Raw genomic sequence first — 17,029 nt, forward strand, 5'->3', positions numbered from 1 at the left:
CTGACCGCCTCTGATTATTCGTTCAAGTTTTGCGCAGCGAAATGTTCTCGGCTTTTGCTGCGGGGTGATTGCAGTGTGCTAGCGTGGTGAAGAGCCACTTTTTTCCATACTGCCGAAGTTGTCCCAGGATCTAGGTGTTCCAGATTCCATAGCGGTACTGCCGTGCAAAGCGGCCTGTCTCTCAGAAGACTGTTGTGCCGGCGGGTGAGGCCAGCAACCACGCGCTTGTAAACTCGTCGCTGTGGCAAGGGTAGAGTGTGCGGCAGTGGCTGCGGCCGCCGTTCGGCGCTTCCCGCGTGGCTCCGCGCATGCCCAAACGTTGTCTGGCAGCGCACGCTCATAGCCGTTCGCTGCTGCAGGCGGTGGTCGTCGGCTTTTACGCATAACGGGTTATTTAACTCGGCGGTTCGCGTTGCCAGTACTATCACTGCCCAATTTGACTCGCAACAGGCGAGCGGCCGCCGCAGCTGCTCCCCGGGAGGCGGTGGCGCCTTGCAGCGAAGCATTCGAGAAATAAAAGGAGAGGGGTCAGCTGTTCCGATACCCATCGGCTACCCCTGTGTGCACCATTGCTGGCTTCTTTTCTTTGCGGCTGGTATATATTGTTACCTCAAACGTTTTCGGAGTGGCTTACCGCATCGCCAGCGATAAGTTTTATCATTGGCTGCAATGCTCCTATGCGTATTTGCGCAAGCCTTCCAGTTTGGCAATAATAGGGCGTCGCGAAATATCGATAACGTTCAATCTTCCACACAAATAAAGATATCTGAAACACTGGCTGACCGCATTTTTTTTATTTAATGCTTCTGCCTGTAATTCTTGCAAAGCCTCGTGGTACGAATTGCACTATTATGCTTTCAGCTACGTCACTGACGGCCACTGCGCCGCTTTGTTCCCCTCGCCAGAATTCTAGAGTCGCAAGGCTGCGCCAAGCTGAACTACATCGGGCAGCTCAACGCGCACCGCATTCGGAGCGCGAATGGCAACAGAGCACTCGGGGGGTACTGATGATTATCACAAGAGCGGACCCCCTCTCCCATTACTTCTCGAGTGCTTCGCTGCAAGGCGCCACCGCCTCCCGGGGAGCAGCTGCGGCGGCCGCTCGCCTGTTGCGAGTCAAATTGGGCGCGATAGTACACCCCTGGTCCCTACACCTCCGCGGCAAATGCACAAATACACGCCGTTTCGCTGGTACCGATGCCGGTCACCGGCGTCTTAGCTCGATGGGACATTTACTGCTTTTGCATTAACGCCGATGCATCGTCCCGCAGAATGAGATAACAATCCTGACCTCTCCCTAAAAGGGACAATGTCGTGACGAACGGATCTGGGGGGTACGCAGACTGTCTAAAAAAGCACCCACCACCCGTCGTCGTAATCTGCATTATTGCCGATTCTGTAGAAGAGGAGTAAGCCCGGGATGGTGATTTGTCTATTTGTATCTTTACTTTTCTATCTCCCCCCCCCCCCCCCCACACGAAATGCAGCCTCCTGAGTTGAGAATACAAACCGCGTGTTTACCTTCCCAAGGGTTTATTGGAATTTCTATTTCGAATCCACCTGAGGGTGCTGGGGGCGTTTTTTCTTCTTTTTTTTTGAGGGGGGGGGGGGTATTTCAACGTAAGGCGCCACACGCCCATCGGGGCAGGCTGGCTGGGTGGTAACCTCAGATCATGACACTTACCTAGGTGGGGATTGGCCAAGGAGCTGCATGCAAAGAATTGGCATGGCTATTGCGGCGGCGCAAACAAATTGTCGCGTGGTCCCTCGCAACGAAAAGCTTCTCAATCGATTCCCGAGACACCTCGACGTGCCACTTGGCAGGAACTGAGTGTCTTCCCCCTTAAACACCCACGGTTCCATTTCTCTGGCCGACGACACGCAGAAAGTAAGAGTAGAACTCGGGCACCCGAGCTGTAGAAGCGGTTCCTTATCTTTCAGGCCAAATAAAGACGTTGTTTCTCTCTCTCTCGTCACCGCCTTTCAAGACGCCGAAATCTATTCCAAGGTGTCCTTCCTGAAAGGATGCTCGTGGAAAGCTTCCGCAGACATGCTCGAGAGTTATATATGTACTGCAACCTTGCAATAAACCGATAAGGGCTTAGATAGGGAAGCGCGCACCGACAGTTTAACGGTCCCGGCATCGCTTGCATGCGGTGGCAGCATGACCGATCCCGGGCCTTAATCGAGTGCATCGCTTATCTCGAGTATCGTACGTGCGCCCGTAGGCGGGTTTGATTGACCCGTGGCAGTAGCTGGCAGCTTATCTCCAGACGGTTAGCTACCCCGAACACGGTTATCTTTTCGTAGTATCGGGTAGAAGTCAATATTAACTGAACTGTGGAACGTATATATGTCATTCGGTTTATCTGAAGAGGGGTGTTAGCGCGATGTGATAACCGGCATTTCCGAGTATGAGGTCCCCTTGAGCACTTTATCTTTGCAAGCCAAAAAGCGTCTGGAAACGTTGCTGCCTTGGTTGCAAATAGATCTAAAAAAAAGAAGAAACCAGGCGTTAAATTTTCCGCAAAGATGGGCTCACAACGATAAGGGAAACGTTTAGTTATTTATACATGCTAGGAACGAAAGCATTTGCGCTGTGTTAATAAAGCAGGTGGGCGTTACACCCGCTGTATCCTTTTTTAAAGGGGCCAATCAGACAAAATGCAAGTTTGGTTCATTAGAAAGGCTGCCTCGATATAATAACACTGGCACCCCTTTTAACGCAAACTTCACTCAATTAAGGTCATACCTCGGCAAAGTTGGCGCGGCTCACTCAAACTCACTCACAATTTTTTTTTCGAATCACCACTCACTCAAACTCAGACCCAATGCTGAGCAGCACATCTGCGCTCGCTCAAACTCAAACTCACATTGAGCGCAAAACTCAGAACTCACTCGGACTCAAAACTCAGAATGTACTCAGAACTCAAAATGTACTCAAACTCAAAATGTAATCAAAACTCAAAATGTACTCAAACATAAAATGTACTCAAACTCAATATGGACTCAAAACTCAAAATGTACTCAAACTAAAAGTGTACTCAAACTCAAAATGGACTCAAAACTCAAAATGTACTCAAACTCAAAATGGACTCAAAACTCAAAATGTACTCAAACTCAAAATGTACTCAAACTCAATATGGACTCAAAACTCAAAATGTACTCAAACTCAAAGTGTACTCAAACTCAAAATGGACTCAAAATGTACTCAAACTCAAAATGGACTCACAACTCAAAATGTACTCACAACTCAAAATGTACTCAAACTCAAAGTGAACTCAAAACTCAAAATGTACTCAAAACTCAAAATGTCCTCAAAGTCAAAATGTACTAAAAACTAAAAATGTACTCAAAACTCAAAATGTACTCAAACTCAAAATGGACTCAAAACTCAAAATGTACTCAAAACTCAAAAAGAACTCAGAATTCAAAATGGTCTGAGAACTCAAAATGAATTCATAACTCAAATGGCCTCACAGAGATTGAGACAGCGAGAGAGTGAGAGTGAGAGTGAGTGTGAGAGTGTGAGAGTGTGAGTGTGAGAGTGAGAGTGAGAGTGAGAGTGAGAGTAAGAGTGTGAGTGAGAGTGAGTGAGAGTGAGAGTGTGAGTGTGAGTGAGAGTGTGAGTGTGAGTGTGAGCGAGAGTGAGAGGGAGAGTGTGAGTGTGAGTGAGAGTGAGTGATAGTGAGAGTGTGAGTGAGAGTGAGAGTGTGAGTGTGTGACTGAGAGTGAGAGTGTGAGTGTGAGTGAGTGAGAGTGAGAGTGTGGGTGTGAGTGAGAGTGTAAGTGTGAGTTGAGTGTGAGTGTTAGTGAGAGTGAGAGGGAGTGTGAGTGAGACTGAGAGTGAGAGTGTGAGTGAGAGTATGAGTGTGCCTGTGAGTAAGAGTGATAATGAGAGTGTGAGTGTGAGTGTGAGAGTGAGAGTGTGAGTGTGAGTGTAAGTGAGAGTGTGAGTGTGAGTGTGAGTATGAGTGTGAGTGGAGTGAGAGTGAGTGAGAGTGTGAGTGACAGTGAGAGTATGAGTGTCCCTGAGAGTGAGAGTGTGAGTGTGAGTGTGACTGAGAGTAAGAGTAAGAGCAAGAGTGAGAGTGTGAGTGTGAGTGTGAGTGTGAGAGTGAGAGTGAGAGTGAGAGCGTTAGTGAGAGTGAGAGTGAGAGTGTGAGTGTGAGTGTGAGAGTGAGGGTGTGAGTGTGAGTGGAGTGAGAGTGTGAGTGTGAGTGGAGTGAGAGTGTGAGTTGAGTGTGAGTGTGAGTGTGAGTGTGAGTGTGAGTGAGAGTGAGAGTGTGAGTGAGAGTGAGAGTGAGAGTAAGAGTGTGAGTGTTAATGTGAGTGAGAATGTGAGTGTGAGTGTGAGAGTGTGAGTGTGAGTGAGAGTGTGAGTGTGAGTGTGAGTGTGAGTTGAGTGTGTGAGTGTGAGGAGGAGGAGGAACAACTTTAATTGCACAGTATGTCAGCGCAAAACGCGCTGGATGAGAGTGGAGTGTGAGTGTGAGTGTGAGTTGAGTGTAAGTGAGAGTGAGAGTGAGAGTGTGAGTGTGAGTGGAGTGAGAGTGGGAGTGTGAGTGTGAGTGTGAGTGAGAGTGTGTGAGTGGGAGTGGGAGTGTGAGTGAGAGTGTGAGTGTGAGAGTGTGAGCGAGAGTGAGAGTGAGAGTGTGAGTGTGAGTGAGTGAGTGTGAGTGAGTAAGTGAGTGTGGGAGTATGAGTGTGAGTGTGTACATTTTGCTATATCCTCATAATTATAACCCGAAAGCATTTTTATATTTGTCCCACGTGATCCCCCTCGACGAGACCTTTAATTTGATACCCCACACACCCTAGCAGGGTCACATGGAATTCATACCAGTCAAAATAACCATGACTTTCATGACTGTAACCAGGACGCATTATTTAGGTGTCCGACGTGATTCCCCTAACTTTAACCTTCAATTTGACGCACCACATGATTCAGTGGCCTTACCTTGAATTTAACATAATCTATGACTCATAATGACTATCTGATGATTCGAACTACGAAGCCTTTTTTTTATTTGTACCACGTGATTCCCCTCGTCAATACTGTAAATTTGATACCCTACACGCCCTAGCGGGGTCACTTCGAATTTTACCCGAATATAAGACTCGCCATGACAATCTAATGGTTATAACCAGGAAGCATTTTTGTACTTCTCCCACGTGATTGCGCTCATCAAGACCATTAATTTGATACCCATCACATCCTAGCTGAATCAATTTGAAATTAAACAATCAATGACTAACCATGACTATCTCATGATATAGCCCTACCACATTTTTGTCCCACGTGATTTCCCTTATCGGAACCTTTAATTTGATGCCCCGGACACCCAGTGGCATCATTGTGAATTTTAACCTAATTTATGACCCATTTTGACTATGTCATGATAATAATCAGGAAGCACGTGATTACCCTTATCGAGACCTTTAATTTGATACGCCACACGCCCTAGCGTAATGAACTTGAATTTTAACTAAATCTATGACTTACCATGACTACGTCATGATATATCCATAACTCATTTTCGTCCCGAATGATTCCCCACATCGAGACCTTGAATTTGATTCCCCACATTCTCGCAGCGTCATTTTGAATTTTAACCCAATCTATGACTCATAATGACTGCCTGATGACTACAATCAGGAAGCATTTTTTTATTTACCCATCTTGATTCCGTTAATCCGGACCTTTCATTTGATACCTTACACGCCTTAGCCTCATCAGTTTCACTTTTCACCCATTTTTAATGTGGTCATTATTCTGTCTTAAGGGGCGCTGCCCAGTCAATTCAGCTAATTCATTTGAAACAGCAGAAAGGACAGCCCCCGCCCTCATTTCCCCCGGCTCTAACCTTTTCTTTTGTGACCCCTAGTATATCAAGCCGTTAACAGTAGCAGGCGAACAACCAGCACGCCAGCGCCGCCGTGTGCTTTCCCACCACCCTTTCCCACGCTATTAGTGGATCCGTCAGGAGGAAAAGTTAAGACAACCCTTTTTTATGACCTCACCAGTCAATTATCACTCACGCGCCCAGCCGCGAAAATTAGGCATACAGCAAGTGCTTATGGCCATGAAAATTCAACAAGAAACTAAAAAAAAATCAGACACCCCCTCCCTCCCAACCGATCATGCAGATCGCGATTGGTGCCGTACCCGCAGGTAACCTGAATTCCCAGCCCACAGTGACGCATGAAACTTAACAGCCAACCATAGCTGCCTGCTAGGCTACTCATATGTACTCAAACTCAAAATGCACTCAAAACTCAATATGTAATCAAACTCCAAATGTACTCAAACTCAAAATGTACTCAGAACTCAAAATGGACTCAAACTCAAAATGTGCTCAGAACTCAAAGTGGACTCAAACTCAAAATGTGCTCAGAACTCAAAATGGACTCAAACTCAAAATGTGCTCAGAACTCAAAATGGGCTCAAACTCAAAATGTACTCAGAACTCAAAATGGACTCAAACTCAAAGTGTACTCAGAACTCAAAATGGACTCAAACTCAAAATGTACTCAGAACTCCAAATGGACTCAAACTCAAAATGGACTCAAACTCAAAATGTACTCAGAACTCAAAATGGACTCAAACTCAAAGTGTACTCAGAACTCAAAATGGACTCAAACTCAAAATGCACGCAGAACTCAAAATGGACTCAAACTCAAAATGTACTCAGAACTCAAAATGGACTCAGAACTCACTAGGTCTCAGGCATACTCAAACTCAATCGGACTCAAACTCAGTCGGGATCACTCGGCTCAAACTCACTCAAGCTCAAACTCACCATGCCACACTAGCCTCGCGCTCACTCAAACTCAAACTCACGTGTGAGTTTGAGTCCAAATGAGTCTGAGTGAGTGGACTCATGAGTGAGTTCGCCGACCTCTGGTTAAGGTATATATAATTAGGAAAAAGGAGAATGGCGATTGGCTGCGAACGGCAAAATTAATCGCAAATTAAACAGGGGGTATTAGCATGCAGAACGAGCTATTTGCGCTGAAATTTAATGCATATTCATTTTATATCAGCAAGAATAGTGGGCTAAACAATAAAAATTACGAACACACGCGTAAACATACACGTGCGCACTGTGCGCACTATGCCGGTTAAAGCTGCACAGCCGTCGGGCGCATTGAGCTTGCATTGGCCAACTATAGCATAAGCGACATCGTCTTCTGTGGCTCTGTTTGTCGAGCATACCCGATGTTCCACAAAACGAGTACTGTCAACCGCAACGATCATTATTGAGGCACAAATCCGGTCAAAAACAAAGCGAGAGTGGACAGTGGTCCCGAGCGGTATGGTGGCGCCAGCGGAAGAATTTTGTACAAAAGTCAGGGCTCCACAGAGCCCCTCTCTGATTCCCGGGGAGTTGACCGAGTGGCGTCTTACCACGATTGATGTGATGATGGATGAGCCCTTTTCCATCAATGAGCTATCTGTGGCGTTAACATCCGTTAATTTCTCTTCCTCGCCTGGGCCTGATGGAGTTAGCTACTCGGCTCTGAGACATCTCGGAAGCAAGGCGCTTCAGCAGTTGCTCAGTATGTATAACACATCATGGCGGACAGGCTGTGTTGAGGTTAGCTGCGAAATTGCTCGCCTGGTACCGGTTCTGAAGCCAAGAAAATGGCCCACAGATATGAACTCTCACCGACCAATTGCTCCATTCAGCTGCATTGAAAAGATAATAGAAAAAAATGGTACTATGGCGGCTTGTCTGGGCCTACCCGCCAGATATATAAGGATTCAGGTAAGGATGGCGCAGCGTTGACAATGTAATCGCCGTGGTAACAGATATTCATGCACAAAGGGCTGCGAAAAGGTTCACCATTGCTGGCTTTCCGGATATAAAGGCAGCATTTGGCAGTGTCGCCCACGAAGCAATTCGAAGGCATGTGGCATTCGTAGAACTATGAGACTGAATGCGAGCCCCGGTTCAATGATTACCTAAAGGATCGGTATGTCTACATGACAAGGACGGTGACACGACACGACATGCCATCAAGCAAGGTGTCCCACGAGGTGGTATTCTGAGCCCAACATTGTTCAGCATATGTCTTATCCGCATCACAAAGGTATTGCCTCAGGGATCCTCTGAGAAGGTATACGCCTCTCCATGTGATAGACCCTAGGTGCGATTTCCGGCCTCCGCGGGGTCTGCCCAAGCGTACTGAAGACGTGCTACACCGGGTGCGACTTAACGTTGCATACACCCGAAGCTTCCCCTTTAAGCTGGGCTGGGTCTGAGTCGCCATTGTATCCTGTGTGCTGCTCTACTACTGAAAATATTAGACACATTTTAAGCCGCTGCCCGCGATATGCTAGTCAACAGACAACAGCATCGAAGAAACTTGTGCGACTCCGACGTGGAGGTGCTCTAGAGAGAGAGAGAGAAAGAGAGAATAATATTTTTGTGTATCCAGCACAGGCTAGAGCTTTCCCACTTCCGTGGACCCCGGCGAAGTCATGACCAGGCGGTGCTGGGAACAAAAACTCTCCTTACTTTTCTTGCGGAAACCGAGCTAGAAGAGGCCCGTGAACCCTCTGAACGCATACATTTTACCAATGTGTACATCTCCACTCCCCCCATTTTTTCTTTTCTTTTTTATGTCTTTTTTTTGTTTTCTATCTATATTTCCCCCTTTTGTCTCACTGTATTCACGCTCTGGAGTAGCAAGTCCTACCGTTAGTGGGGCTGACGTCTTTAGCGTTCATTCTATCTATCTATCTATCTATCTATCTATCTATCTATCTATCTATCTATCTATCTATCTATCTATCTATCTATCTATCTATCTATCTATCTATCTATCTATCTATCTATCTATCTATCTATATGTCTGTCTGTCTGTCTGTCTGTCGTCTGTCTGTCTGTCTGTCTGTCTGTCTGTCTGTCTGTCTGTCTGTCTGTCTGTCTCTCTCTCTCTCTCTCTCTCTCTCTCTCTCTCTCTCTCTCTCTCTCTCTCTCTCTCTCTCGCTCTCTAGGCGGGCTGACAGCAAACAAGGCGTTCTGCAGTCTGTACTGCAGCCCTAGCCGGCATACTTACGTTCGCTTCAGTACTTGTCCTGAATACGTCATCGCAGACGTCAAGGAACACACGATTCTGCGGGAGAATCAATATTATGGCGTAAATTGTTTAATTTGTTCGTCATTAAAGCATCGTTTGGAGCAGGACAAGCACTTCAGGTGCAGGTGCTATACAACATCAAATCTTTTGAAAAAAACAAACTCGTGTTTTGTCTGCATGGCCCCTCTAAGGAAGAAATTGCCGGAGCTCTGAATTGCCTTTTTTTTTCTCGGCAATTAGTGATTGAAAGTCAGTGCCATTGATGAATAACATTTACTACGCCAAAAACTTCCCGAAACTTTTATTTTAGCAACGAGGTAACTGGCCTATTTCCGTCCCTTGTCCGATGCTTGAAATTGCTGCGTGTGGTTTGGCCTTATTGGCCATCGCAATATGCGTGCAGCACTTCATCCGCAAGATTTAATGAAGCGCGCACAAAGAACATAGGAAGTATTCAGCGCGCAAAACTTCATGGAAGCATTCTGAACCTCATCACCTCCATTATCTGCATACACAGAATGCGGATGAGTAGTTCTAATTTATGGGTAAAAACTCTCGGTTATTCCAAACCCCCGTCGTAGAAAAACTAGGCCATCTCAAAGGGCCATGAAAACACGGATAATAAAAGTAATGCTCACGAAGAGACAAGCATACTCGCTCAAATCGAGAGTTCTTTGTTCAGGCATGTGAGGTGCTATCAAGTAAACATTCTGAGTAATAAAATGGCGGCCATCATTCTTGGCGCTCTGTGGCCTCACACGGCCTGCGTCGTTAAAACACACGCGCTACTATTACTACTGCTGCTACTACTACTACTACTACTACTACTACTACTACTACTCCCACCACCCCCACTGCTACTACTACTACCACTACTACTACTTCTACTACTGATACTAATACTAATACTACGGCTATACTGCTGCTTCTGCTGCTGCTCCTACAACTGCTTTACTACTACTGCTACTGCTACTACTACTTCTACTACTACTACTACTACTACTAACACCACCACTGCTACTGCCACTGCAACTACTACTGCTACTACTACTATTACTAACATTATAAGCCCGGTGTTATACCCGCCGCGGTGGCTCTGTGGCTAAGGCGTTACGCTGCTGAGCACGAGGTCGCGGGTTCGATTCCCGGCCGCGGCGGCCGCTTTTCTGATGGAGGTGAAAAGCAAAAACGCCCGTGTGTACGAGATTTCGGCGCACGTTAAAGATCCCCAGGTGGTCAAAATTAATCCGGAGCCCTCCACTACGGCGCGCCTCATCGCCTGCGTTGCGTCGGCGCGTTAAACCCCACAATCAATCAATCAGCCTGGTGTTATCAATTTAATCTAACTATATATTTCTTCTGGAAGACTTCTTCGTAAGTACCCTTTGGGTGCAAGAACCAATGTGATAACTTTTAAATTTGCGGGCCCAGAAGACATTTTGGGAGTTGTTCATTTAAACCTTACGGCGCTGGTGGTGTTAATAGACGCCGTCACCTAGAAGTTCCTCTATCGGATAGAGAAAGAAATCAAAACTGCTAGTTTTCTGGTTAATTGCTCTTCAATGATGCCTGTTGCGATAGATAGCACTGCTATTTCGTTTTAGTGGCGCTGGACGCTACAAAGAAAAAGAAGCTCCGGTGAAGACGGAATTACGACGGTGAGGCTGAAAAAAATGGCGGTCTGAGTTTTATTCCCAAGCTTGTAAATCTGTAAATACGTGCAATACGAAACTCATTTTGCGTTTGTAGGTTCATATAGTCATGAGGTTTAGGAAAATAAGCAAAAATGACGTCTCTGCTCAACATGAAAGTTTTAATTGACAAATGTCCTAATTAATTGCCTCGTTAATAAATCTGTTAATATTTGCACTTCCAGCACTATTTCTGTTTTTGGGCTTATGGGACCCTAATATTTAGGAAAACACAGAAAAAAATCGTTAAGCTTTGAATTAAAAAATCTGGGCTGAAAGGGTCGTCAAGTGCGATATCAATAAAGCAGATATTTATTTCTAGACATTTATGTAAGCAATCTTTGCAGAAAAAAACAATGTGGTAACTGATCAAAGATTCAAAATCTGTAAGTATATAAAAAATGTCTAAGCCTTTTTTAGTATTCGTATCGGCTGAAATTTCCAAAAGTCTCGCCTTAGTGGTTATCAACATTAAAGAATTGATTGAGTGTTGGGTTTAACGTGCCGACGCAACGCAGGCGATGAGGCGCGCCGTAGTGGAGGGCTCCGGATTAATTTTGACCACCTGGGGATCTTTACCGAAATCTCGTACACACGGGCGTTTTTGCTTTTCGCCTCCATCACAAAAGCGCCCGCCGCGGCCGGGAATCGAACCCCCGTCCTTGTGCTTAGCAGCGCAACAACATTAAAGAAGAAATGTAATACAAATGCCCAGTCTCCAGGCCTACCGGTTTTGGCTGGGTGTTGTCAGTAGCCCAGAGCTGATCTTTCATTAGTACAGATACGGTTGTGACCCTGTGATTATCAACGTTTTACAAACGTTGGTGGTTGTCACTCCGGCCTACCAACTCATAGGTCCTGTGCTCGCACCGCGGTACTGAGACGTGCTGAACAGGCATGCACTACATGTGTCCACGCACACGTAAAAATTTGAAGTCATGCTGCAGGTTTTGCGGAGGCAATCAGGCCTAAAAGAAACCTGACATGATTGCAAGCGAGGCGCGTGAGTTGTCTCCGAAATAAAGGGTTTGCAGATCAGCAGCAATCACTCCAATGACAGCGTTCCGCTTCCGCTCCGAAACAAACCATGAAACCCGGGACGCGTGATAGCGCGTCACCCTTCTTCGTCACCATCCATCATCATCGTGTCGATTGCATGAGCGCCTCCAGCACGCACTTCCAGCCGCTCCCATTCTTCGCCGCCCGAATTTCTCATCCATCATCCTGCCGGCAGCCCCTGTTCTCGTCCCGTCGATAAACAGGTCGGCTTTCCGTTGCTCGGGCAGTTCACCTGTTGCCGACGCACCTGCGCCTAAAATGGGGAAAACTTCGGTAGTGCTTGTTGGCCGTCGCAAGCAAAATGCAAAACACATTTGTAAACAATGTGTAGTGCACACAGCCGCTTGTATAAGGTGAAGGACGGTACGTACCAAAGTATTGTGCATAGAGTAAGTACTTCATGCAGTTTCTTTTAGCGAAAAGGACTGAAGCAATTCTGAAACTTGTTTCCTTTATAAGTTTGCTGTCAGTAGCGAGTAACGCAAGCGGCATGTCGTTCTCAGCACCGATACTAAATATTTAAAGGGACCCTGCAACACTTGCCATCGACTACTAGTACTGTATTTTGGGATAAAGTCTATTGTCCCAGAAATCTCCTCCCGCAAGAATTATGAAAATCCGTTCACAATTAACGAAACTACGCGCGATGAGAAATCGCGCATAATCGTTCCCTCTCAACTCGACCGCGGACAAGGCGACGAAAGCTGCGCGCTCTCTCCCGGAGAGGGGGGCGGCTCGCAGCGTTCTTTTCGGCGGCCTTCGATATATCACATGCCGGCTAGTTTTCTCCTTTTCTCCGCAACGCGGAGGTGCCTATTTCCGGTCTGGTGCCACAAAAAAGCAGGCATGGGTGCCTGCTCGCAAGTGCGCGCTCGGGCTGGTAGGACGTTTTTGAAGCAATAAACGTTTGTAGTCGAGTGGTCCCGTTGAAAGGGAAGTATTGAGCTCATCACTGAAACTCCGCGCGCACTCAAAACGCAAAAGAAACGGCAAAACTGTGCCTACAGGTTCAGGCATAGAAGAGGTTCGTACACAGCGATGACGACGACGGAAATGGGAGAATCTAGCCGCGAAGTTGGCCAGTGACAGCCGATCGGGCAGCCATGGCCTATGTGACGTCCCTTAGGCCATGCATAATGAGGACAACTGAAGAGAGAGCGGTTTGTTTTTCCCGGTCTTTCACATCTATTTGCGCGCTCACCGCTTCACGTGCACGTGTAATATTTGGCTCAGGTATTCCTGGCAGTGTAATCTAAACGTCGCGCAGGTTTACTTGTACTGCTCAAAGAGTGTTGCAGGGTCCCTTTAACTTTATCAAAGCGAAGCTTTGTATGCCTCACTGATGGCGTTGATGTCGCCATAACGCACTGCAGGAAAGCCAAACTTACATAATGCTTCATAGCGAAAGACTATCACGTACACTTTTTATTTAAAAAACAGATATATATATATATATATATATATATGTATATATATATATATATATATATATATATATATATTATATAGCGTGAAAAAAGTGTGGGTGTTTTCCAGCAGTTTTTTTCACTAAACCGTTACAAACTAGCTCAGTTTTTCGTTCGTCTAAGCCATATTACGCAATGGGTTTCACAAAACGACGACGACGACGACGACGACGACGACGACGACGATGATGATGATGATGATGATGATGATGATGATAGGCGAAGGCCCATCAAGCGCGTCGATGAAAGAACGCCTCCTGTGTAACCTGTGAATCCGTGTAACCTTCCTCCCGTGAAACCTGTGAATCAGGTTGCACGGGAGAAAGCTAGCATATCCTTCTCTTGAGAAAGGGGCTTTCATTATGTTTACTCAGTCCACTCCCTGGCCGCTGGCACGAGCGTACATTATTGCTCTTGATTGCACTTGGGAACAGAGAGAGAACTCTAATGTGGGCTGGAGAGGTCAGCTCTGCTATCGGCAGTGCTTGCTACGCCAGATGGGAATGATTACGATGCAGTGAAGGGAACGTGAGAGATTTGGAAGGAAACAATTAGGGAGAAAACAAAAGTTAAATAAGAGCATAATCTTGCTTTGATATATGCCTCCTTTTTCATGCATTTGTGCTTAACAGCGCGAGGGCGCCGGCTAGTTGGCAAACCACAATGCTCACAGCGCAAAAAATGGCCGCGTATCTGCTCACTTCGGTGCAAATGTCGATGAAAGACGATCGTCTGCTGCCTCTCCTGCAACGTAAATGCATCTCTTCTCCCTCCCACTCACCCCTCACGCTCTGCCCCTCCAGTCTCACTCCTTCCACGATAATCACAGTGAAGGTTTGTTGAAGTCAATTGAATTTTGCCGTGTTCCATTGCTCGCGCCATCTACTCGAACCTTTTGGAACTTTTGAACTTGGAACGCCGTCATGAGAGGGCGCCGCAAGCGCTTATTGTATTTTGAGATCGAAACATTTCTCTTCAAGGAGTATTTTTTTTTAATTTTCTCAAGCAGGAATCAAACAGCATTGTATGTTTAATTAAAAGACAATGCAAACATTCCTTATGTATTGATGTTCTGCCTCAACTATGCCTAATGTTTCGTTCTTGCGCAACAATGTTGACAAGTATGAACATCTCCACCAGATTTAGTAGTTTGGAAATGTTTTGAGTATGTACAAACTTCTTGTTCAAGAGCTCTTCTAAGTTTTGACCGGGCGCCTGAATCGAGGGACAGGCAGGCATACAGACACACCGAAACTTTCGCGTTTGAGCAGCCAAAGAAAGGCTATGGTCTTTAATAACGGACAACTCACACAGAAAAGTACCACAAAGAAACGCTTCTTTGTGGTCCTTTTAGGGGCGAAGCCCCTTAGAGGCTGCGGCTGTTGGCGTCTCCTGTCGTCGTCGTAATCGTCGTTTCATGTAGTCACGGCACTAAAACAGCCGGAAACTCCTTTACGCCTCGCGCTAGAACGTAACACGTACTCAAAAAAAAAAACACCGGGACACTCATTTACGCCTTGCGCTAGAGAGCTTTATGCTTCAAAGACAAAAGACATTTACAGCAAAGCTGTATACCTATACCCCCCAGTGGTTTCATCCCCGTGGGGGAAAACGCCAAGGCGCCAAGAATACACTTACAGCACGCTTCGCCCCTCACCAGGTTTCACGTTAGGGGAGATGGCGCGGGATTTTTTCAGTCCGTGTTTGCGCGGTGAGCATTGCGCTTTCTACTTACCTGTGGGAGTTAATTCATGACATTAATGGCTCCGATGCGCATTTACTGTAGTAAAGGGTGTGATTTTGCACACGAGGCAGTAATATTGGCGTGCGCAACAACCCGCAATTTCACAACTTTGGTTCCTGGCTGGCAGGAGAGTATTATTGGTTTCAGAGCACAACTGATACCTAAGACGGTCGTGGCTTAACGCACACCCGACGTGAAGTTTCCGGGACGCGATTTCTAAAACTGAAGCCAACTTCTTTCCTGTCTGATGGCTCAGCACTTGATTTGTCCTTCTAAGCGAAGCATCACATTTCGAAGCATCATTCCAATACGCACAGCAGAAGTTTATTTGCGCGGCAGCAGAGAAATTGTCTTTAATTTTTTTTAAATAACGTCCCGGAAACTTTGTATGCCGGTGTACGTGTACGACACTTCGGCACCGGAGAACACCCCATTAGTGTAACGAAATTAATATGCAGCCCTTATAATCTTGTTAGTTAGTTTAATGTTCAACACGTGCGAAGCGGTGTAAGTTGTGTACAAGGTGCACGCGGGATGCCACGCCGACGCTTTTTCTCCCTACCTGTCGCATTCCTGCGAACGGCAACGCCGCCTCGCATACGTGGCCGCCGGAAAGTAGCGAGACGGGAAAACAGTGCCGGCGTATCTGGCGCGACGATTAGAGGAAAGCTGCTGGGCGGCGACCCGATACAAAGCTGTATACGCTGCGAGGACAGTGCAGCAGGACCGTGCGAGGCTTTCCTCCCATTATTATTTGCTGCCTGCATCAGTCGTAAACGCTACATCGGAGGCGTCGTACTGCAGGTTACAATACAACGGCTATATACTCCCGCAGCGGATGCCGCATTCACGGCTGCTAAGCCGTGCATGCACATATATGGCTCGCCACCTGTTCGACCTTTAGCTAAAGGTTACTACTTCGCAACGAGCTATAGTGGGCTGGCCGTGATTGAGCGAGTTTGTGACCCCTATTGTGTGCGGCACGTGGCAAGCCACTAAAGTAGAACGGAAGGATTACTATACCCGTAACACGTGGCTGGGAGGTACTTCGCCTGTGTGAGACTCGCATTCAAGACGATGGCGATGAGAACTTATAATCAGCTTTCGCGGTCGCGTTATGCTCAACTCGCTACTTTCGGTATCATACCGAAGCATTTAATAAATTCCGGCACTTCCAATTCACTTCTCTGAACCAATTAATTTCAATTAAATGCACCTCCAATTCACTTCTCTATGCTAGGCAATCTATTTTAACCCACCGCTAAGCTAAGAAATAATAACAACGCCGTGAAATTCTAATTGACAAGCTTGAACAGTAGTCACATTTGGTCGAACTATACTACCAGAAACCGGCTAGTCTAGCGTATATAAGACCTGCTGAATCCTGCTACAAGAATATAAGAAAAAACCTTGTTTTTTCGTTTTCTTTATTTTTCTCATCAATTGTATATCAGTGCGCGCATTTTCCAATATTCTTTTTTTTTCAATATTAGCCTCCAGCAGTCGAACATATCGAACATACTTTGTCTCGCCAAAGTGAGTGCAGTTTTTTTTTTTTTTGGTGGGGGGGGCATTACTTATCTGTGTCCGAAACACATGACAGTAGTAGTACACGATAGCAGCGGCACAATAAATAACAGCAGTACGCAGTAAATGAAAATAGTCTGCTATTCTTATTTCTTTCGATGCACTTCAATAAATTCAACCTATTCAAAGTGCCAGGTTTAAAAGTGCGGACCACCAACATCACACCTAACTCGTTGAGCCCACGTAAACCTTTTAAAAAACTCCGAAAGTTGTGCCTCCACAGCCAACATTGTGGTTTTTTTTTTTTTGCGATAGTATGCCCGTTGGCATAAATACTACGTCACAGGTATAGATTAACCCCCGTTTCGCGAAGAAACGCAAGGAGGGAGCGGTGGTGGGGTCCCCATATCCACCGATGGAGGTCAGGTGGTCTGCCAGGGTGGAGGCCTGTG

This window comes from Haemaphysalis longicornis, unplaced genomic scaffold, assembly GCF_048455015.1.
Source record: "Haemaphysalis longicornis isolate Haplotype H1 unplaced genomic scaffold, Haemaphysalis longicornis Haplotype H1 scaffold_14, whole genome shotgun sequence".
NCBI lineage: Eukaryota > Metazoa > Arthropoda > Arachnida > Ixodida > Ixodidae > Haemaphysalis > Haemaphysalis longicornis.